General features: G+C 43.6%; 1 protein-coding gene across 1 annotated transcript in view; it reads left to right on the top strand.

Moving 5' to 3' along the window:
* The first annotated feature begins 940 nt into the window (after nucleotides 1–940).
* The window catches only part of ahdc1 (AT hook, DNA binding motif, containing 1), a 52,190-nt gene continuing 29,727 nt past the window's right edge, over nucleotides 941–23,403 (top strand). The window contains exon 1 of the mRNA XM_052471856.1: nucleotides 941–1,225. The gene's annotated coding sequence lies outside the window, so the exon portion shown is untranslated. The remainder of the gene's footprint in view (nucleotides 1,226–23,403) is intronic.

Raw genomic sequence — 23,403 nt, 5'->3', positions numbered from 1 at the left:
ACTCATTGGGAAATACCGATTGGCTAATGTACAACAAGCTGCGTCAACCATAAACTAGAAGTACAGATAACATGCTTGTAAACAAATGACTGTTCAAAAACCATATATTTCCCACTAGTAATTACCAATTCAAATGGATTTTGGATTTTTCCCTGTCGTATGTGGTAAATACCACCTTCCCACTTGGTTATGGACGAAAGGTTGCTGATTTGAATCCCGGAGCAGACGAGGTCAAAACCTGTCGCTGTGCCCTTGAGAAAGGCACTTGACCCCAATTGCTCCTGGGGCGCTGGACAATGGTGACCCTGGCCTTGATCCCACTCCTTGCAGGTGTCTCTGGGAGTTGGAATATGCAAAAAACACATCTCCATTACACACTTCTACAAGTGTGTAACAGGACAAATGTAAGCACCCCCCTCGCCCCAAATTAGCTGTGGTATATTTAAGCGATAAGGCACTGCCAATCAGCATTCAGGGCTGGAACCATACAGTTTATAATGGCCAATGTAACCCCTCGACTTAATGCTTAATTATAGAACTGACTCAAGTCAGTGTCCAACCCTCTCTCCATCTTTCTCTGACTCCTCTCGCCCACGTCTGCATTGCGTAACCCAGACAACAGTTTCTGATAACAAAAAAAGAACTACACTTCCCAGACTTTTTATCCGTAGAACCGAGGACAGCTACGGGTCCCTGGATGGGACTGACAAACAGGCACATCTGGCGAGAAACGAGAGAGGCGAGATTGCACTGTGTGTGAGAGAGAGACAGAGAGAGAAAGGGGGATATCGCGGAGAGATAAAAACGGAAGAAATATTTTCTTATTTTCTTCCTTTTCTCCTAGGAACGTCTGTTCCACGCCTTGTCTGCCACGGGATCGTTACCGCGGGGTTTGAGGAGTGTTCGCGTTCTTGCGTGCAAAAGGGGATATACGCCCCCTCGTCAATTTCCCCTTCTCTTCTTTATATTTTACCTTCCTCCGTTTCCAGTGTTCTGCTGTCGATGTAGACCAGCTTTTTTTTGAGAAACGGTTTTCTGTGGTGGAGCCCTGCACGCATACAGACAGATGCGCGCGAAGCACGGAGAGGAGACAGACAACGACGTTAACGGTAGGAATGAACGGAAAATGCTGTGCGCCAGCAGTGGCAGCTGTGATATTACCAAGAACTCAGTGATCCGCACGACGAGAGAAGAGAAGCCCCGCTGCAGCAACGAGCCTCTCCCGGTGAGTGCGCATGCAGTGTCTATCTGTGTACACAACTCATATTTGCATACCGGACAGTTCTAGCGGCGCTGCCAGATGCGCGCGGCACCGCTGCATTTTTTTTTATTGAAGGAATTTGTATTAACCTCGTCGGTGCCGTTATAAAGGGAATTCGTGCATTGGGTCAGTCTGCCACTATGGCTGAGGTGGGCTCCTTTCTCATTAGTGATGGTGACACACACACGAGTTAAGGCTATTGTTAAGGAAGCATCTCCATGCAGGGCTGATTGTGTGTATATGCTGGTTCGTGAAAGCGAAGATGTCTACCATACAAACACACGTTCACACAGGACCGGATCCGTCACTGAGACTGTCTCTCAGGTAGGCTAGATTCACCGTCGGTCTCCACCTACATATAACATTCGGTACGTGCTGTGGCGCTGCTGTGGCGCGAGCTCAGGGCGCGCTCCGACAGATGTTTACCGTAATTAAAGCGCGAGAGACGTCATCCGGTTCCCCTGTAAAGCCGGGGCTATAATCCTCCGGTAACAAATTGAGCTGTACTGACGCGCTCATCCCGTATAGGCACGAACCGCCCGGTGCGTTGAATGAGTGACGCCCACATCAGCCTCGAGACACAGAGCTCATGGTGGTGCATGATTATTATCCGATGGGGGGAGAGCGCCTCGGGCCAGGGTCTGTGTTGTGACAGTGTCATTTTATTTATGGCCCTTTTTGACATGCATATCCTTTCCATGTGCACGTGTCTGTGGGATGCTGACAGATGCTGAGCAAGAGGTATTAAAGAGAGAGAGAGAGAAGTCTGTGTGTGTGTGTCAGTGCACAACATATAACAGCATAGCCCCATTGTGTACCTGTGTGTGGTGGTAGTCATAGAAACGGCCTTGTATCGCAGATGATGTTATTTCTGTCCTTAACCCTATTAGCCAGGTCAGTAGTCAACACACACATTCTTACATATCTATATAGAACATATTACTTTGAATGTTGGTCTTTGACTGCTTCATGTATTTGTTTGGCTGGAGTGTGTGTATGAGTGTATGATAGAGAGAGAGAGAGTGTGTGTGTTTGGTGCTGCAGATACACTCTGCTGATATGACAGCCACAGCTCAACCAATCACCTGTCTCCTTTCTCAGCCTATCAGCAGGCATTGCCAGACTTCCTAGTTTCAGAAGTAACTATGGAGATGGAACTGACAGCATGCACACTGACACACACAAACACACTTTCTAACTGAAGGTTATGACCCTCCCACTCAGAGTTGTGGTTCTTGTTATAGTCCAGCTAGTTCTAGTTCTGGTTCTAGTCCAGCTAGTTTTGGTTCTGGTTCTCGTCCAGCTAGTTTTGGTTCTGGTTCTAGTCCAGCTAGTTTTGGTTCTTGTTCTAGTCCAGCTAGTTGTGGTTCTGGTTGTAGTCCAGCTAGTTTTGGTTCTGGTTCTAGTCCAGCTAGTTTTGGTTCTTGTTCTAGTCCAGCTAGTTTTGGTTCTGGTTCTAGTCCAGCTAGTTTTGGTTCTGGTTCTAGTCCAGCTAGTTGTGGTTCTTGTTCTAGTCCAGCTAGTTGTGGTTCTGGTTTAGTCCAGCTAGTTTTGGTTCTGGTTCTAGTCCTGCTAGTTTTGGATTTGGTTCTAGTCCAGCTAGTTGTGGTTCTAGTCCAGCTAGTTTTGGTTCTGGTTCTAGTCTAGCTAGTTGTGGTTCTGGCCCTAGACCAGCTAGTTGTTGTTATGATTCTAGTCTAGCTAGGTGTGGTTCTAGTTCTAGTCTAGGTAGTTGTAGTTATAGTCCAGCTAGCTGTGGTTGTGGTTGTGGTTCTAGTCCAGTTAGTTTTGGTTCTTGTTCTAGTCCAGCTAGTTTTGGTTCTGGTTCTAGTCCAGCTAGTTTTGGTTCTGGTTCTAGTCCAGCTAGTTGTGGTTCTTGTTCTAGTCCAGCTAGTTGTGGTTCTGGTTTAGTCCAGCTAGTTTTGGTTCTGGTTCTAGTCCTGCTAGTTTTGGATTTGGTTCTAGTCCAGCTAGTTGTGGTTCTAGTCCAGCTAGTTTTGGTTCTGGTTCTAGTCTAGCTAGTTGTGGTTCTGGCCCTAGACCAGCTAGTTGTTGTTATGATTCTAGTCTAGCTAGGTGTGGTTCTAGTTCTAGTCTAGGTAGTTGTAGTTATAGTCCAGCTAGCTGTGGTTGTGGTTGTGGTTCTAGTCCAGTTAGTTTTGGTTCTGGTTCTAGTCCAGATAGGTGTAGTTTTAGTTCTGGGTCTACTCCAGCTAGTTGTGGTTCTGATTCTGATTCTAGTCCAGCTAGTTGTGGTTGTAGTTTTGGTTCTAGTCCAGCTAGTTGTAGTTGTAGTTTTGGTTCTAGTCCAGCTTGTTGTGGTTATGGTTCTAGTCTAGCTAGTTGTGGTTCTGGTTGTGGTTCTAGTCCAGCTAGTTGTGGTTCTAGTCTAGCTAGCTGTGGTTCTGTTCTGGTTCTAGTCTAGCTAGTTGTGGTTCTGGTTCTAGTACAGCTATTTGTAGTTGTGGTTTTGGTTCTAGTTCAGCTAGTTGTGGTTCTGGTTTTAGTCTAGCTAGTTGTGGTTCTGGTTCTGGTTCTAGTCCAGCTAGTTGTGGTTCTAGTCTAGCTAGTTGTGGTTCTGTTCGGGTTCTAGTCTAGCTAGTTGTGGTTCTGGTTCTAGTCCAGCTAGTTGTGGTTCTGTTTTTCTCTAGTCTAGCTAGTTGTGGTTCTGTGGTTCTCTAGTCTAGCTAGTTGTAGTTCTGTGGTTATAGTCTAGCTAGTTGTGGTTCTGGTTCTAGTCCAGCTAGTTGTAGTTATGTGGTTCTCTAGTCCAGCTAGTTGTAGTTCTGTGGTTCTCTAGTCTAGCTAGTTGTGGTTCTGGTTCTAGTCCAGCTAGTTGTAGTTCTGTGGTTCTCTAGCCTAGCTAGTTGTAGTTCTGTGGTTCTCTAGTCTAGCTAGTTGTAGTTCTGTGGTTCTCTAGCCTAGCTAGTTGTAGTTCTGTGGTTCTCTAGCCTAGCTAGTTGTAGTTCTGTGGTTCTCTAGCCTAGCTAGTTGTAGTTCTGTGGTTCTCTAGCCTAGCTAGTTGTAGTTCTGTGGTTCTCTAGCCTAGCTAGTTGTAGTTCTGTGGTTCTCTAGTCTAGCTAGTTGTAGTTCTGTGGTTCTCTAGCCTAGCTAGTTGTAGTTCTGTGGTTCTCTAGCCTAGCTAGTTGTAGTTCTGTGGTTCTCTAGTCTAGCTAGTTGTAGTTCTGTGGTTCTCTAGCCTTGCTAGTTGTAGTTCTGTGGTTCTCTAGTCTAGCTAGTTGTACTGTAGTTTGCATTATTTCCCCCTGAGGCAGGTTGAGTATACTATGTTCTGGCTAAGCTCCAGACCATTGAGAAGGCCTAGGGCACATTTATGTTGCAGTATACTTTCATAACTCATCAATCTGACTATTAACATCCTTCTCTTATATTTGTGGGGTTCTCTGGGGCTGTTTCTGCTCTGTCTGTCTGTCCGTCCGTCCGTCCGTCCGTCCGTCCGTCCGTCCGTCTGTCTGTCTGTGTTTAGTCTATATAATATCAACTTCCACACAATGGTTTCCCATAGCACTCGCTTTCTCTCTACTAATTACATTTCTCGGGCCACTCCTGGCTCTCTCCCTCTCACCCCCCCTCTCACACAGCTGGTTTGATGCTATATGACCCCTAACCTCTGATTGGAGATGGGGGGGGGGGGCATGTGTGTGTCTTTGTGTGTGTGTCTGAGTGAGAGGGAGGGAGGGAGAGAGGGAAGGAGGGAGAGACAGAAGAGAGAGCCGGCAGAGAAAAAGAGGGATAGAAAGTGTGTGTCTACCTCACTAACAAGCTGGACAGAAATAGTTCAATTATTAAAGACGAGAAACACTTTCACCCAAACCGTCACACACACACCTTCATTCTCCCTCAAACACACAACTTCACTCTCTCTCATACACACACCTTCACACGGACCTCTGCTCTGTCTATATCTTTCTCTCTCTCTTGACACATGCATGCACACACACACATGCACATAGTCTCATTTGTGTATTGATTACACACACTGGAACTCAGAAAAAAAGATGACATTTATGTGTAGATGTGTGTTCACAAAAAGATGAAGCAGATGATCAGAAAGGTGACAGATTTTAAAATGTTTAAAATACATTCATTTGACATTCCTGTAACATTGTCGCATCATTAACACAACAGAGCTAAAGGTTCTGCTCCAGGAATCCTAATGATGATAGTTCTCCCTTTCTCTTCCCCCTCTCTCTCCCTTCCCCCTCTCTTCCCACTGTGTTTCTCTCTCTCTTCCAACCCAGTCCTCTCTATGTCCCTCTCTTTCCCTCTTCATCGCCCCTTCTCAGCTGGAAGGTAGGGAGCTTTTTGTCCCTTGGGATTACACACTTCCTCAGAGAGAGAAAGAGAGAGACAGAGGAAAATGAGAGAGATAGAGGAGAAGGAAAGAGAGAGAAAGAAGGAGAGTGAGGGCAAGAGAGGAGAAGGAGAGAGAGAGAGATAAGGGTGGAAGACGGGGTGGGGGAAGATGGATGAATGCACTGCACACTCAGGCTCCTGGAAAGAAAGAGGGGGGCAGACACGGAGGAGGATGGGTGGAGAGAGAGAAGAGACAACAGAGATGGATTGAGAAAACGTCTGATAGACTGACAGAGAGAAGGGCTACTCTTATCCTTTCAACAATAGCAATCATCTGAGGGAGAGAGTGTGTGAGTTTGGTTGGAAGGGTTATTTAAGTTTGAATATGTGGGATCAGGATTTGGATGGAGATACTGTACATTAGTGTGTGTCTGCGTGTCACATGAATATGTGTGTTTGTGTGTAGCTATGTGCGTTCTTAAGTGTGTGTGTTCTCTGGTGAGTGTGTGTGTGAGAGACAGTACCTACAGTTGGAATGTTCACGGCCATTGTTGTTCAAACAGCCAGCAGCCTTCTCCTTGGCAACCGGAGCTGCAGCAGTAACCCACGGCAACTGTGGAACAGAGGGAGGAGTCAGGAAGTCAGGCCGCAGCACAGAGCCCCCTCTCCAAAACACTGGCCTCAAGGTCTGACTGTGTGCGTGTGTGTGTGTGTGTGTGTGTGTGTGTGTGTGTGTGTGTGTGTGTGTGTGTGTGTGTGTGTGTGTGTGTGTGTGTGTGTGTGTGTGTAATGTATGTGCATGTGTGTGTGCGTGTGCACTCCTGGCTGCTCCCAGCTGCCGCTATTCGTCACATGACCGACTGAGGGGCGGCCATCAACAGAGCCAGGAAACTGCCTGGAGGAGAGAGAGAAAGAGGAGGGAGGGAGAAGAGGTGGGGGGAAGAAGAGAGGGGGCAGGCAAAGGGGAGAGCGGAGGATGGATGTGGAGGGAGGAGGGGGAGAGAGAATAGGTGGGGGAGTGTGTGAGAGAGGCTGTAGGAGAAGGAGTGGTGGTGGGGGAGCAGGGGACAGGGCTCGTACGGTTCTTGTCTTAAAATAACTTGCTACAGCATGTAGGTTCCTGTAGAAACAACATTAGAAAGAGAGAGGGGCGATTAGAAGAGAGAGAGACATAGAGAGAGAAAAGCTGAGCCAGTGTAGTCTGATGTTTGCTTCAGTTTGTCTGTGCATTAACCTCTTTTGTGTATGCAATGTGCTGTGTGTGTCTGTGAGTGTGTGTGCATATGTGTGTGTGTGTGTGTGTTTGTGAGTGTACAGTATGTGCTCTTGGCTGGAAGTAGTGTTGAACACAGACTGATGATGAAGATCATTAGGAATTTCCTGCGGCTGGGGATGAGAGAGAGAAAGAGAGAGGAGACAGGAGGTAGTGGAGAGAGGGGAGGGCGGTAGGGAGAGAGGGGAGGGCGGTAGGGAGAGAGGGGAGGGTGGTAGGGAGAGAGGGGAGGGCGGTAGGGAGAGAGGGGAGGGCGGTAGGGAGAGAGGGGAGGGCGGTAGGGAGAGAGGGGAGGGCGGTAGGGAGAGAGGGGAGGGCGGTAGGGAGAGAGGGGAGGGCGGTAGGGAGAGAGGGGAGGGCGATAGGGAGAAAGGGGTGGGCGGTAAGGGAGAGAGGGGAGGGCGGTAGGGAGAGAGAGAGGGAAGAAGAGAGAGAGGAAGACAGAAAAGGGAAGGAGGGCAGAAATATAGCAGAGGGAGAGAGGTGGAAGAGTAAGGGTAGAGAGAGAGAGAGCATTTAGTGAAGAAGAGGAGTGGACTGGGTATGTGTGGGGGGTTGAGGGTAAGGGACGAGAGGGGGAGTCTGTTCCTCAGTTACAGTCATAGTAAACTGTGTTGGTGTACTATATTGTGAATGCAATTGTCCCATGAGGCTTCACATAATATATAAAGCAGACATTGTGTGATGGTTGTCTGAGGGTTCTCTTGGTTGTGTGGGAGTTGGGTTAAGGTTGTGTAGGTATTGAGGGTTTAATTAGAGGTTGTGAATGAAGGGTGAGACTTTAAGTAAGCGAACCCCCATGCCTTGTTTCTACTAGTTACCACAAAATGGTCTATATTGTACAAAATCATGAAAACAAACATTTGCTTTTTGTTCTTAATTTAAGGTTAGGGTTAGGCATAAATTTAGCAGTGTGGTTAATTTTAGGGTTAAGATCAGGTTTAAAATAACATTTTAATAAGTTAAATTGTAGCTGCTGGTCATCTATGAACGTTTGAATATCTTGATGAACGATCTGGCCTTAATGGCCATGTAGTCTTATAATCTCTACCGGGCACAGCCAGAAGAGGACAGGCCACCCCTCAGAGCCTGGTTCCTCTGTAGGTTTCTTCCTAGATTCCTGCCATTCTAGCCACTGTGCTCCTACATCTGCATTGCTTGCTGTTTGGGGTGTTATGCTGCGTTTCTGCATAAGCACTTTGTGACATCAGCTGATGTAAACATTTGATTTGATTTAGCTGTGGTAACTAGCGACAACCCCCCCAAGCCTCCTAGATCTGTAGATCTATAAGGATTGGAGAAAAATTCTATGCAGCCTATCAGATGGCAAAGTGAATCGGTACCATATTACTTAGAGTTTACCATATTAGAGTGTGTTTTGTGAGAGGGATTGGGGTTTTCTGGAGGATAGGGGGTTGTTGTGTGCAAAGGTCATATTGTGGTTGTGTTTGTGCTGTCTGGAGGTTGTGTATAGGTTGTGGTTAGTTGTGTATAAGTTGTGGGAGGGTTGTGTTGAGGTTATTTATGGATCGTTTAAAGGTTGTGTTTAGGTTGTTGAAAGGTTAGGGGGCGGTAGACAGGTGAGTTTCTGTGTACCTCCTGACCCACTTACCTCTCTTTCTCCCCTCCAATTTTCGGCACCCTTTCTCTATCCCTCTCTCCCCTTCTCCCTCTCTTTTCTGCTCGTTCCCTCCACCATCGCTTTCTTTAAACTCACTCACCCTGACTCTTTGTATCTCTTTCTCCACCCCCTCTCTCCTTCTCTGTCTCTCTCTCTCTCTCTTCAGCTTGCTTACCCATCTTTATATAAACCTCACTCTTTTTCTCTCTCTCTTAACTCCTTACACCACTCTCTCCCTGCCCCTTTACTTTCCCTATCTACCCCCCTCTCTCTGCCTCTCTATTTCAATTCATCTCTCCCTCTCCCTCAGTTTCGGCTGCTGCCTGTCTCTTAGCAACAACTGCACACCCGTTAGAACTGAGTGAGTGCTTTTCCACGCACGCACGCACGCACACACACACACACACACACACACACACACACACACACACACACACACACACACACACACACACACACACACACACACACACACACACACACACACACACACACACACACACACACACACACACACACACAGTGTCTGGATCATTGGGTGTGTCTGAAGTGTTACTGCAGTTCAATGTGACGTAGAGACAGATATTGATGTAGAGCAGGGATGGGCAACTTTGATGGGGTGGGGGCCACATAAAAGCAGAACTTATCATGAGGGGCCACAGTAGCTGTGTACCCACATCCATACCCACACTTGCAGTCAGAGCTGGCCCTAGCCTTTCGCTGATTACAACAAGTTTAGATAGTTGGCTGGACTAATAACTTCCCGATCTAAAAAACGTTTGCTGACATGGGCTAATTGAGTGACTATCAGTGATAGGGGGTGGGCCGTAACAAGCTATCTGCTTTAGTTTTTGAGATGATCCATCTCTGTTGAGGGACAAGCTGGTTTTTATATATTGTGTATGTTTGTTTATTCTGAACACATTTCCATTTGTTGGCAATGTTAATTCATTCTTGCACATTTTTTAAAGATCCTTTTATGTTCGCTAACCTTGACAGGCAAACACAACCAAGTATTAAACTGTAAACCAATCAAAACTTGTGTACTATCCATGGTACAATCTCTGCTGATCATGTCGTCTGCCAATCACGTTATCGGAATCAATCCGTCTGACAAACTGCTATCAGGTAAAGTCTTTTTTTAAAAATTGTAATCAAACTATTTAGTCATAGAAACGCGATACCATCAGTGCAAACTGTAAATTGTCTCCCATCTTAGAACACAGCAACCGTAGTAATGTAGCTAGCTTTCTAGTTAGTTAGCTAGTTACAACAAGTAGATTTGTTGCGAGCTTGCAGGAGCAGATAGCTTTATCAATAGCTAGCATGTCATTCCGAGACAAGGAGCGTTTTAGTTAGTTCCAAGTAATCATTTAAGACTACAAAAATCTATAGGACAAGTAGTGTAAATCTAATACAGTCATCAAGGCAGGACCCAGTAATTTCATTCATACTGACAAATAACAAACGCCACTTTATCCCTGTCAATAGTTGAGGTAGGATGATTGCAGAGCACCCTGCCTCAGACTGTCAGGATGTTTATTTTCTAGCTCACAAACTACATTCCTTTTCTGTGATGATTTATTTGATTCAATTCTCATCTCTCATGTTTGTCTCATATGATCTATTCAGCTCTCCGGTATCCTGCTCCCAGAGATCAACCAAGTGCTATTCACCAATCATGAGCTGATTAACTCATCTGTGAGGAGAACCATCCTACTGCAGTTTGAACTTGCCCTGCTGTCTCTATGTAGACATTGGAACCACATATGTACCTGTCGTCATTGTAGAGTTGAAGAACATCAACTACAGAAATACTTGCTTTTTTGAGCATCTCAAAGACCAAACTCAATGTAGAATAAATGTAACAGTTTACAAGCAGATTATTTTACTATTGTAAAATGCAGTGGGGAGAATTCTATTGTCCTCGCCAGGAGTCCAAGCTTTTGCCATAGATGATAGAGTTCTCATCTCTGGACCACACAAGCTTTAGATTGCATTCTGCTCAGGCATTTGTCTCACTCTACATCGGTCAGCTACATTGGTTACCAGGGTGGGATCCTTTCAATACGTCTATGAGGCCTGGGCACACAAATGTTTATAGAGATAAGGAGGAATACTGAAGCACGTGTTGATGACAGTTCTATAGTCACCATCAGAGGTCCAGACTTTTGGCATAGATGGTAAGCTCTAATTTCTGGACCGCAACATTGTAAGATTGTGCCCTCCACGACACTTGATATACATTGAATGGTTACACTATATTTAGATACTTCAAATACTGCCTGAGACACCTTTGCTATTTGACTCTGTACTCAATAAATGGTGAAACAGTATTTGTGATGTTTTCTTTGTTCGTATGCATATGCATGAAGCGTAAATGATGGAAAATATGTCTCACACATAGTTAGTAGAATAATGAATTGATTGGCAAGATTTTGGCACCGTCAACTTTTAGAATGTTAGTAAGAAAGTTCATCATTTAAACCACCTAAATATACTCACATTCATTGAACATGTAGTATTTGAAACTCAAACATTCCTTTCCCAAATGCTTTTTCTATAATCACACAGTCTCTGTATCATTCTCCATACCTTGAATTCCAATGCATCCAACATCATGCATGCCCACCATGGTATTGGGGAGCTGCTATTTGAGAATTCATCTGGTTGAGAAATCAAACTCTGGTTATCTTACTGCAGAGCACATTGTACAACTGTTATGGTATGCTATATGTATGCTATATGTGTAGGTTATGCCATACAGTATGTATTGGCTAATATGCATATGCAGCTGTCGTTTTTAAACCTTGCATACATGACACGCTTTTATTTGGGTTTCTATGCAAAGTATATGATTGAATGCTTCTATAAGCCTGCAGCTAGTTACTGTCACATGGGATGACGCTGGAGAGACGATGCAGGTACGAGGAGTCAAACGTTTAATAAACAACGGACATGGAACGAGACAGGAACAGCGTCAGCAAAGTAGCAACACAAACAATTAACGCAGAAGCGGGGAACAGAGCTGGGGAACTGACATACCTTAAGGGAAGAATTCGGCAGTACCTGTATGGTTAGTGAGAAAGTCCATATTGCAAATGTACGGTCCCTTACTAGACGTCCGAAATCGTTTGTAAAATTCGCGGACGGCGTCGGGCCGAGCGGCAGGGCCGGACCTACCAGGAAGTCATCAAATGAACGTTGTCGGACATTCGGTTTCCGTTTTACAAAAATAATAAGATTTATGTCATTTTTCCCATGTCCCGGAAATTCCCACAAGAGGGCATAAGCAATCATATGGCTATTGCTACAAAACATCACGATTCACGACGGGGCCTTATCTCGAAAACTGAAAATATTTAGAAGCCGAAACTCGGTGAGCGTAGGGGCGGCATAATGGGCAGTTGGCCCCGAACAAGATGGCGTCTAGGCCTCAACGTTTTTGAGTTATGGCCATTTATCTGGGATTAAAGGTCCAAAATGAAAATAGAGAAATTATTTTTCCACTTCACGTCAAAGTCAAGGAGCCTCCGGTGTCAATAAAAAAGAACCAGCCATTTATCTATCGTCATTTAAGAGAAATCGTACAACGACACCTTGGTGATGTTCACGGATAGGTGTTTTTTTTCAACGGTTACAGATCCAGTTGCAGGTTGTTCTTACGAATCTTTTAAAGTGTGCTGCGGAGCTCTGCGAGATTTCTGTGATTTTCTATGATTTTCTGAAATAACACACACTCACTAAACCCTCCGTAAATAACTCAGTTCTTAACGTAAAGACTTAAAACTCGGGATTCTGTAAAGGCATACCCCAATCATGATATGAGTTTATTTATAGCTTCCTGTGCCAACCGGAAGTGCCTTTAATGGTGTCACAGTGGCAGTTTCCATGGGTTAAAAAGGTCAGATCTTTTCAAAACTTCATATGTGTGACTAGGTAACCCTCATGAACTGTAAATCAGTCATTTCTCCCAGCAGATGTCAAAGAAAAGCTCTCACACGCACACACAGCAAGGATGGAGTGAAAAAGTGTGGTTCTTAAAGACACAGAGAGCAGGCAATGGCATAAACATAATGTCTAGGCCGTGCCGAGTTCAACGAGATATCCCGCTTGACCGTAGCTCGCTCGGTCTGAGCGCAGCGACCATTAGAAAAGTAGGCCCAAAATGAAGCCTGCCCCACAACGTCATTTGCTTTTGGGTGACAGTGAGAGAACCGTTAGGGTGAGAAGCACAATTCGACCTCAGGTATGTTCCTAAGGTCCTTCCGATCCGTGCAAGCCTAACGTTGACAGTGTGGCATTAACCCTTAATAGTTAAAAGATGGTGTTTACTTCAAAAAGTTTGCATTGATTTCTCTCCCCATAGGAATACATTGCCTTTACCCCTAAATTCAACCTGAAGTCTATATGGGTTATGAATGCCGTATGAACCTGTCTTTGGTAACAGTCCATCAGGCCAGTATGAGGTCTACCTGTGTTGATTCTAAGCTTCCTGGACCAACCGGAAGTGGTTAAAATCACCCTAAAAGTGTTTTTCCATTACCTGCCTGCAGTTTGATAGACATAGTGCATTCAACCCTGTGTAAATCAGTCAATTCTTAACGTAAGGACTTAAAACTCAGGATTCTGTAAAAGCATAGCCCAGTGAGGATATGTGTTGACTTATAGCTTCCTGTGACAACCGGAAGTGCCTTAATTGGTGTCTCAGGGGCTGTTTCGAGGGGTTAAAAAGTCAGATCTGTCCAAAACTTCATATGTGTGATTAGGCAACCCCCATGAACTGTAAATCAGTCATTTTTCCCATAAAATTTCAAAGGAAAACTAAATCACACAGACACACAACTTGGAAGGAGGGACGTATTGGGGTTTGTAGAGACAGACAGTGCCTCCAATAGTTAGCTTTGTTCGAGCTAAAAAAGAACCGTCAGACCTAGAGTTCCGAAACTTTAGAAACCTGTTCTAGACCTCGGGTCGATAGTGCGTGGTGAGTTAGGTGGCTCTAGAAGGTTCTCGGACCGAGAAATAGCCTCGTACATTTGCAATGATTTCAATTCATTTTGACCATTACGAAAATGGCGACATTTAGAAAAGTCTCAGAGACACAAGACTAGGTGCATTTGAACCGGCTCGGCCCATAGAGACGGACCCCAACGTTTCGGTCCGATAGCTCATTCAAGGACCCCATAGCAAGGCATGGAAAAAAGTGGATTTTCAGCACCAATTAGGGTTTTACTCGGGCACCGAAGGACCTATCGAGCCGAAACTCGGGATTCGGGGTCGCCTCACATAGGCCTTCACATAATGTCTGACCTGGACCCGCAGCTAGAACGTAACTATGTGTTTTACGTTTTTATTATGTTTTAAACTAATGGCGCTGTGAATTATGGGCCTGCTCTGACATATGTGATAGTTGGCTTCTAAATGAGTTGGAAAAAGTGGGTTTGGTGTCAATTGGTATCAGTTTGGTGTCAGAATGACATCTAATTGACTGGTGGACACTGACTTGCTAGTTGACTTTTGTACATTAGCAATATGTTTAAACGGAGAGGGACCATCACCAAAATGGCATTCTGAAATCAACACAAAAAATGGCATCACCATAGTCTCCAGGCTGTGCAGAGTTCAACGAGACGCCCCGCTTGACCGTAGCTCGCTCTGAGTGCAGCGACCTTGAAAAAAAAGAAGGCGCAAAAGGAAGCCTGGCCCTCAATGTCATTTGCTTTTGGGTGACAGTGAGAGAACCGTTAGGGTGAGAAGCACAATTCGACCTCAGGTACGTTCCTAAGGTCCTTCCGATCCGTGCAAGCCTAACCTTGACCGTGTGGCATTAACCCTTAATAGTTAAAGAAGGTGTTTACTTCAAAGAGTTTGCATTGACTTCTCTCCCCATAGGAATACATTGCCTTTACCCCTAAATTCAACCTGAAGTCTATATGGGTTATGAATGCCGTATGAACCTGTCTTTGGTAACAGTCCATCAGGCCAGTATGAGGTCTACCTGTGTTGATTCTAAGCTTCCTGGACCAACCGGAAGTGGTTAAAATCACCCTAAAAGTGTTTTTCCATTACCTGCCTGCAGTTTGATAGACATAGTGCATTCAACCCTGTGTAAATCAGTCAATTCTTAACGTAAGGACTTAAAACTCAGGATTCTGTAAAAGCATAGCCCAGTGAGGATATATGTTGACTTATAGCTTCCTGTGACAACCGGAAGTGCCTTAATTGGTGTCTCAGGGGCTGTTTCGAGGGGTTAAAAAAGTCAGATCTTTTCAAAACTTCATATGTGTGACTAGGTAACCCTCATGAACTGTAAATCAGTCATCTCTCCCAACAGATGTCAAAGAAAAGCTCTCACACGCACACACAGCAAGGATGGAGTGAAAAAGTGTGGTTCTCAAAGACACAGAGAGCAGGCAATGGCATAAACATAATGTCTAGGCCGTGCCGAGTTCAACGAGATATCCCGCTTGACCGTAGCTCGCTCGGTCTGAGCGCAGCGACCATTAGAAAAGTAGGCCCAAAATGAAGCCTGCCCCACAACGTCATTTGCTTTTGGGTGACAGTGAGAGAACCGTTAGGGTGAGAAGCACAATTCGACCTCAGGTACGTTCCTAAGGTCCTTCCGATCCGTGCAAGCCTAACCTTGACCGTGTGGCATTAACCCTTAATAGTTAAAAGAAGGTGTTTACTTCAAATAGTTTGCATTGATTTCTCTCCCCATAGGAATACATTGCCTGCACCCCTAAATTCAACCTGAAGTCTATATGGGTTATGAATGCCGTATGAACCTGTCTTTGGTAACAGTCCATCAGGCCAGTATGAGGTCTACCTGTGTTGATTCTAGGCTTCCTGGACCAACCGGAAGTGGTTAAAATCACCCTAAAATTGTTTTTCCATTACCTGCCTGCAGTTTGATAGACATAGTGCATTCAACCCTGTGTAAATCAGTCAATTCTTAACGTAAGGACTTAAAACTCAGGATTCTGTAAGTTTCTATGTCAATCAAGACATGGGTTTACTTATAGCTTCCTGTGCCAACCGGAAGTGCCTTTAATGATGTCACAGTGGCAGTTTCCAAGGGTTAAAAAGGTCAGATCTTTTCAAAACTTCATATGTGTGACTAGGTAACCCTCATGAACTGTAAATCAGTCATTTCTCCCAACAGATGTCAAAGAAAAGCTCTCACACGCACACACAGCAAGGCTGGAGTGAAAAAGTGCGGTTCTCAAAGACACAGAGAGCAGGCAATGGCATAAACATAATCTCTAGGCCGTGCCGAGTTCAACGAGATATCCCGCTTGACCGTAGCTCGCTCGGTCTGAGCGCAGCGACCATTAGAAAAGTAGGCCCAAAATGAAGCCTGCCCCACAACGTCATTTGCTTTTGGGTGACAGTGAGAGAACCGTTAGGGTGAGAAGCACAATTCGACCTCAGGTACGTTCCTAAGGTCCTTCCGATCCGTGCAAGCCTAACGTTGACCGTGTGGCATTAACCCTTAATAGTTAAAAGAAGGTGTTTACTTCAAATAGTTTGCATTGACTTCTCTCCCCATAGGAATACATTGCCTGCACCCCTAAATTCAACCTGAAGTCTATATGGGTTATGAATGCCGTATGAACCTGTCTTTGATAACAGTCCATCAGGCCAGTATGAGGTCTACCTGTGTTGATTCTAGGCTTCCTGGACCAACCGGAAGTGGTTAAAATCACCCTAAAAGTGTTTTTCCATTACCTGCCTGCAGTTTGATAGACATAGTGCATTCAACCCTGTGTAAATCAGTCAATTCTTAACGTAAGGACTTAAAACACAGGATTCTGTAAAAGCATAGCCCAGTGAGGATATGTGTTGACTTATAGCTTCCTGTGCCAACCGGAAGTGCCTTAATTGGTGTCTCAGGGGCTGTTTCGAGGGGTTAAAAAAGTCAGATCTGTCCAAAACTTCATATGTGTGATTAGGCAACCCCCATGAACTGTAAATCAGTCATTTTTCCCATAAAATTTCAAAGGAAAACTAAATCACACAGACACACAACTTGGAAGGAGGGACGTATTGGGGGTTGTAGAGACAGACAGTGCCTCCAATAGTTAGCTTTGTTCGAGCTAAAAAGAACCGTCAGACCTAGAGTTCGAAACTTTAGAAACCTGTTCTAGACCTCGGGTCGATAGTGCGTGGTGAGTTAGGTGGCTCTAGAAGGTTCTCGGACCGAGAAATAGCCTCGTACATTTGCAATGATTTCAATTCATTTTGACCATTACGAAAATGGCGACATTTAGAAAAGTCTCAGAGACACAAGACTAGGTGCATTGGAACCGGCTCGGCCCATAGAGACGGACCCCAACGTTTCGGTCCGATAGCTCATTCAAGGACCCCATAGCAAGGCATGGAAAAAGTGGATTTTCAGCACCAATTAGGGTTTTACTCGGGCACCGAAGGACCTATCGAGCCGAAACTCGGGATTCGGGGTCGCCTCACATAGGCCTTCACATAATGTCTGACCTGGACCCGCAGCTAGAACGTAACTATGTGTTTTACGTTTTTATTATGTTTTAAACTAAAGGCGCTGTGAATTATGGGCCTGCTCTGACATATATGATAGTTGGCTTCTAAATGAGTTGGAAAAAGTGGGTTTGGTGTCAATTGGTATCAGTTTGGTGTCAAAATGACATCTAATTGACTGATGGACACTGACTTGCTAGTTGACTTTTGTACATTAGCAATATGTTTAAACGGAGAGGGACCATCACCAAAAGTGACATTCTGAAATCAACCCTAACGAGCCATGGAGATGAACCAGAATCACTGCCCAGCTATCCCGAGTTCATCGGGCCAGTCAATTTCACATTCCTGCAGGATTTTTATAGCATGACAAATTCGTGATGGTACCTGCCCATTGAACCATATTGCAAATGCACAGTGACTTTGCAAAAGTGAGAAAACATAAACAAATGGACATGATGAAATCAACACAAAGAGTGATGGAAATGTACAACTATCACTGCTCAGCCATCCTGTGTCCATCAGACCAGTCAATTTTGCATTTTTGAGCATGTCAAATTTCATATGGTAAATGCACATTGAAACATATTGCAAATGCGCGCGCACTTGCAATATGATTCTATAGTGTAAAAACATCACCTAATGGACATGATGAAATCAACACAACGAGTGATGGAAATGTACAACTATCACTGCTCGGCCATCCTGTGTCCATCAGACCAGTCAATTTTGCATTTTTGAGCATGTCAAATTTCATATGGTAAATGCACATTGAAACATATTGCAAATGCGCGCGCACTTGCAATATGATTCTATAGTGTAAAAACATCACCTAATGGACATGATGAAATCAACACAACGAGTGATGGAAATGTACAACTATCACTGCCCGGCCATCCTGTGTTCCCATAGCGAGCATTAATATCAGAATGACCGGTAAATGCATTTTTACAACCATATTTTTATTTTTGGGTTACCAGTTGCACAACAATGCACGTGCATTTGCAATATGATTCTATAGTGAAAAAACATCACCTAATGGACATGATGAAATCAACACAACGAGTGATGGAAATGTACAACTATCACTGCTCGGCCATCCTGTGTCCATCAGACCAGTCAATTTTGCATTTTTGAGCATGTCAAATTTCATATGGTAAATGCACATTGAAACATATTGCAAATGCGCGCGCACTTGCAATATGATTCTATAGTGTAAAAACATCACCTAATGGACATGATGAAATCAACACAACGAGTGATGGAAATGTACAACTATCACTGCCCGGCCATCCTGTGTTCCCATAGCGAGCATTAATATCAGAATGACCGGTAAATGCATTTACAACCATATTTTTATTTTTGGGTTACCAGTTGCACAACAATGCACGTGCATTTGCAATATGATTCTATAGTGAAAAAACATCACCTAATGGACATGATGAAATCAACACAACGAGTGATGGAAATGTACAACTATCACTGCTCGGCCATCCTGTGTCCATCAGACCAGTCAATTTTGCATTTTTGAGCATGTCAAATTTCATATGGTAAATGCACATTGAAACATATTGCAAATGCGCGCACTTGCAATATGATTCTATAGTGTAAAAACATCACCTAATGGACATGATGAAATCAACACAACGAGTGATGGAAATGTACAACTATCACTGCTCGGCCATCCTGTGTCCATCAGACCAGTCAATTTTGCATTTTTGAGCATGTCAAATTTCATATGGTAAATGCACATTGAAACATATTGCAAATGCGCGCACTTGCAATATGATTCTATAGTGTAAAAACATCACCTAATGGACATGATGAAATCAACACAACGAGTGATGGAAATGTACAACTATCACTGCCCGGCCATCCTGTGTTCCCATCAGCGAGCATTAATATCAGAATGACCGGTAAATGCATTTACAACCATATTTTTATTTTTGGGTTACCAGTTGCACAACAATGCACGTGCATTTGCAATATGATTCTATAGTGAAAAACATCACCTAATGGACATGATGAAATCAACACAACGAGTGATGGAAATGTACAACTATCACTGCTCGGCCATCCTGTGTCCATCAGACCAGTCAATTTTGCATTTTTGAGCATTTCAAATTTCATATGGTAAATGCACATTGAAACATATTGCAAATGCGCGCGCACTTGCAATATGATTCTATAGTGTAAAAACATCACCTAATGGACATGATGAAATCAACACAACGAGTGATGGAAATGTACAACTATCACTGCTCGGCCATCCTGTGTTCCCATAGCGGGCATTAATATCAGAATGACCGGTAAATGCATTCACAACCATATTTTCATTTTTGGGTTACCAGGTGCCTATTTTCAATCACCAGTTGCACAACATGCGTATCCATCAGAATATTTTAAACAGTCCATAAAGCACTCAGGACTGCCCCCATAGATAGAGGGCCGTAGTAGGGTACTCCCATAGCGGGCATGGATAATAGGAGTCCCGGTAAATGCATTTACAACCATATTTTAATTTTTGGGTTACCAGTTGCACAACAATGCACGTGCATTTGCAATATGATTCTATAGTGAAAAAACATCACCTAATGGACATGATGAAATCAACACAACAAGTGATGGAAATGTACAACTATCACTGCTCGGCCATCCTGTGTTCATCAGACCAGTCAATTTCACATTCCTGCAGGATTTTTATAGCATGACAAATTCGTGATGGTACCTGCCCATTGAACCATATTGCAAATGCACAGTGACTTTGCAAAAGTGAGAAAACATAAACAAATGGACATGATGAAATCAACACAACAGGTGATGGAAATGTACAACTATCACTGCTCAGCCATCCTGTGTTCATCAGACCAGTCAATTTTGCATTTTTGAGCATGTCAAATTTCATATGGTAAATGCACATTGAAACATATTGCAAATGCGCGTGCACTTGCAATATGATTCTATAGTGAAAAAACATCACCTAATGGACATGATGAAATCAACACAATGAGTGATGGAAATGTACAACTATCACTGCTCGGCCATCCTGTGTCCATCAGACCAGTCAATTTTGCATTTTTGAGCATGTCAAATTTCATATGGTAAATGCACATTGAAACATATTGCAAATGCGCGCGCACTTGCAATATGATTCTATAGTGTAAAAACATCACCTAATGGACATGATGAAATCAACACAACGAGTGATGGAAATGTACAACTATCACTGCCCGGCCATCCTGTGTTCCCATAGCGAGCATTAATATCAGAATGACCGGTAAATGCATTTACAACCATATTTTTATTTTTGGGTTACCAGTTGCACAACAATGCACGTGCATTTGCAATATGATTCTATAGTATAAAAACATCACCTAACGGAGATGATGAAATCAACACAACGAGTGATGGAAATGTACAACTATCACTGCTCGGCCATCCTGTGTTCATCAGACCAGTCAATTTTACATTTTTGAGCAAGGTCAAATTTCATATGGTAAATGCACATTGAAACATATTGCAAATGCACGTGCACTTGCAATATGATTATATAGTGAAAAAACATCACAAAATGGACATGATGAAGTCAACACAACGAGTGATGGAAAGGAACAACTATCACTGCCCGGCCATCCCGAGTTCATCAGGCCAGTCAATTTTTGAGCATGTCAAATTTCTTACGTCATTTGGCCCACAAAAAAAATCCTTATGCACAATTTAAAAAAATATATAAAAAAATATGATAATAAAATTGGACAAAAGTATATTCATACAGTTCTTACACATGTGTAATTGACAAAAAAATTGAAAGAATTTCAAAAACGGTCCAGAAAGCACTTTTTAAGGGTGTGTGAAGTTTTTACAAAATTTTGACATTTTTGACTTTTGACTTTTGACTTCCTATGAAATCATATTGGAATTGGACAAAACATATTCCTTATGCGCATGTAAAAAAAAAAAAAAATTATGATAATAAAATTGGACAAAAGTATATTCATACAGTTCTTACACATGTGTAATTTACAAAAAATCGAAAGAATTTCGAAAAACGGTCCAGAAAGCACTTTTTTATGGGTGTGTGAAGTTTTTTACAAAATTTTGACATTTTTGACTTTTGACTTTTGACTTCCTATGAAATCATATTGGAATTGGACAAAACATATTCCTTATGCGCATATAAAAAAATTAAAAAAATTATGATAATAAAATTGGACAAAAGTATATTCATACAGTTCTTACACATGTGTAATTGACAAAAAAAATCGAAAGAATTTCGAAAAACGGTCCAGAAAGCACTTTTTTAAGGGGTGATAAGTTTTTGAAAAAAATTTCATTTTTTCAAAATTTTACTTTTGGACATTAATTTGGGTTACATATCCAATATGAACAACCCCGGTGGAGCGCATTTGCCCCCTGTTGAATTTTTAAAGTGTTACAACTGGCAATTACCATATGGCATTTGCAATACACTTTGGATGAATCAACGCCGAATTGGGTGGTATTGGCCAATGTGTATATGGTTTGTCCGATGCCAATGACATGCCATTCATTTTTGTCCAATACAGGGGGGTATTCCCTTACAAATATAAGGGAGGTAATAACAGGTGATGAGTGAGTCCAGGTGAGTCCAATATCACTGATGCGCGCGACGAGGGAAGGCAGGTGTGCGTAATGGATGACAGGAGTGCGCGCGGGGGGTGGGGGGGGGCAGATGTGACAGTTACTTGAAATGAGACATGACAAACATGATAAAATAATAATGTAATTCCATTGCATAGGGATAGACAAACACAAGGTGACATGTACAGTAGCTGGCTAGGCTAGTCAAACTAACATTGTCTAGCTTTTAATAAATTGGCTAAATGGTCAATGGTGTTACCTCTTCATACGATCAAGACAATTCGTATTGCATGCTGCATATTTCAAGTGCACTCGAAAACATCTTACTTCAGTCTTTGGGAGATAGATCTGAGATAGATCTGAGATAGATCTGAGATAGATCTGTAAGGCTGCGTTGAGACAATGACTTATCAAGCCCAGTTCAGTTAATCCCTACCATTGTGTCCCTAAATCATCATAATGCTTCAGCAAATGTACATTATACCAGGGGCATTGGTAGACACAATGTAAGTAACCTAATTTATGTCCCTCTAACTGCTATTATATGCAGCAATCATGTGTCTATGAACCATGTTTATGCTGTTAGCACTGAGGTGGTGTGTCCTATTAGGAAGTCCACTGTGTGTAGCTCACCCTGCACTAACATAAAAAACATGAGAATATCTACTACTGCTAAACTTTCCAGTAAAGCAATGAAAACAATCAAGCATCTCAGAAAAGTGCTGAAAATAGCCCACGTTAACATAAACTCAGCAAAAAAAGAAATGTCCTCTCACTGTCAACTGCGTTTATTTTCAGCAAACTTAACATATGTAAATATGTATATGAACATAACAAGATTCAACAACTGAGACATAAACTGAACAAGTTCCACAGACTATCAGAAATGGAATAATGTGCCACTGAACAAAGGGGGAGGGGGTCAAAATCTAAAGTAACAGTCAGTATCTGGTATGGCCACCAGCTGAATTAAGTACTGCAGTGCATCTCCTCTTCATGGACTGCACCAGATTTTCCAGTTCTTGCTGTGAGATGTTACCCTACTCTTCCACCAAGGCACATGCAAGTTCCCGGACATTTCTGGGGAGAATGGCCCTATACCTCACCCTCTGATCCAACAGGTCCCAGACATGCTCAATGGGATTAAGGTCCGGGCTCTTTGCTGGCCATGGCAGAACACTGACATTCCTGTCTTGCAGGATATCACGCACAGAACGAGCAGTATGGCTGGTGGCATTGTCATGCTGGAGGGTCATGTCAGGATGAGCCTGCAGGAAGAGTACCACATGAGGGAGGAGGATGTCTTCCCTGTAACGCACAGCGTTGAGATTGCCTGTAATGACATCAAGCTCAGTCCGATGATGCTGTGACACAACGCCCAAGACCATGACGAACCCTCCACCTCCAAATCAATCCCGCTCCAGAGTACAGGCCTCGGTGTAACGCTCATCTTGCACATTTTGCCAGTCCTGTCTTGACCAGTGACGGTGGGTTTGTGCCCATAGGTGACGTTGTTGCCGGTGATGTCTGGTGAGGACCTGCCTTACAACAGGCCTACAAGCCCTCAGTCCAGCCTCTCTCAGCCTATTGCGGACAGTCTGAGCACTGATGGAGGGATTGTGTGTTCCTGGTGTAACTCGGGCAGTTGTTGTTACCATCCTGTACTTGTCCCGCAGGTGTGATGTTCGGATGTACCGATCCTGTGCAGGTGTTGTTACACGTGGTCTGCCACTGCGAGAACGATCAGCTGTCTGTCCTGTATCCCTGTAGCGCTGTCTTAGGCGTCTCACTGTATGGACATTGCAATTTATT

This window comes from Oncorhynchus keta, chromosome 20, assembly GCF_023373465.1.
Source record: "Oncorhynchus keta strain PuntledgeMale-10-30-2019 chromosome 20, Oket_V2, whole genome shotgun sequence".
Classification (NCBI taxonomy): domain Eukaryota; kingdom Metazoa; phylum Chordata; class Actinopteri; order Salmoniformes; family Salmonidae; genus Oncorhynchus; species Oncorhynchus keta.
The sequence above is the reverse complement of the archived record's forward strand: the minus strand, read 5'-3'. Positions and strand labels throughout refer to the sequence as shown.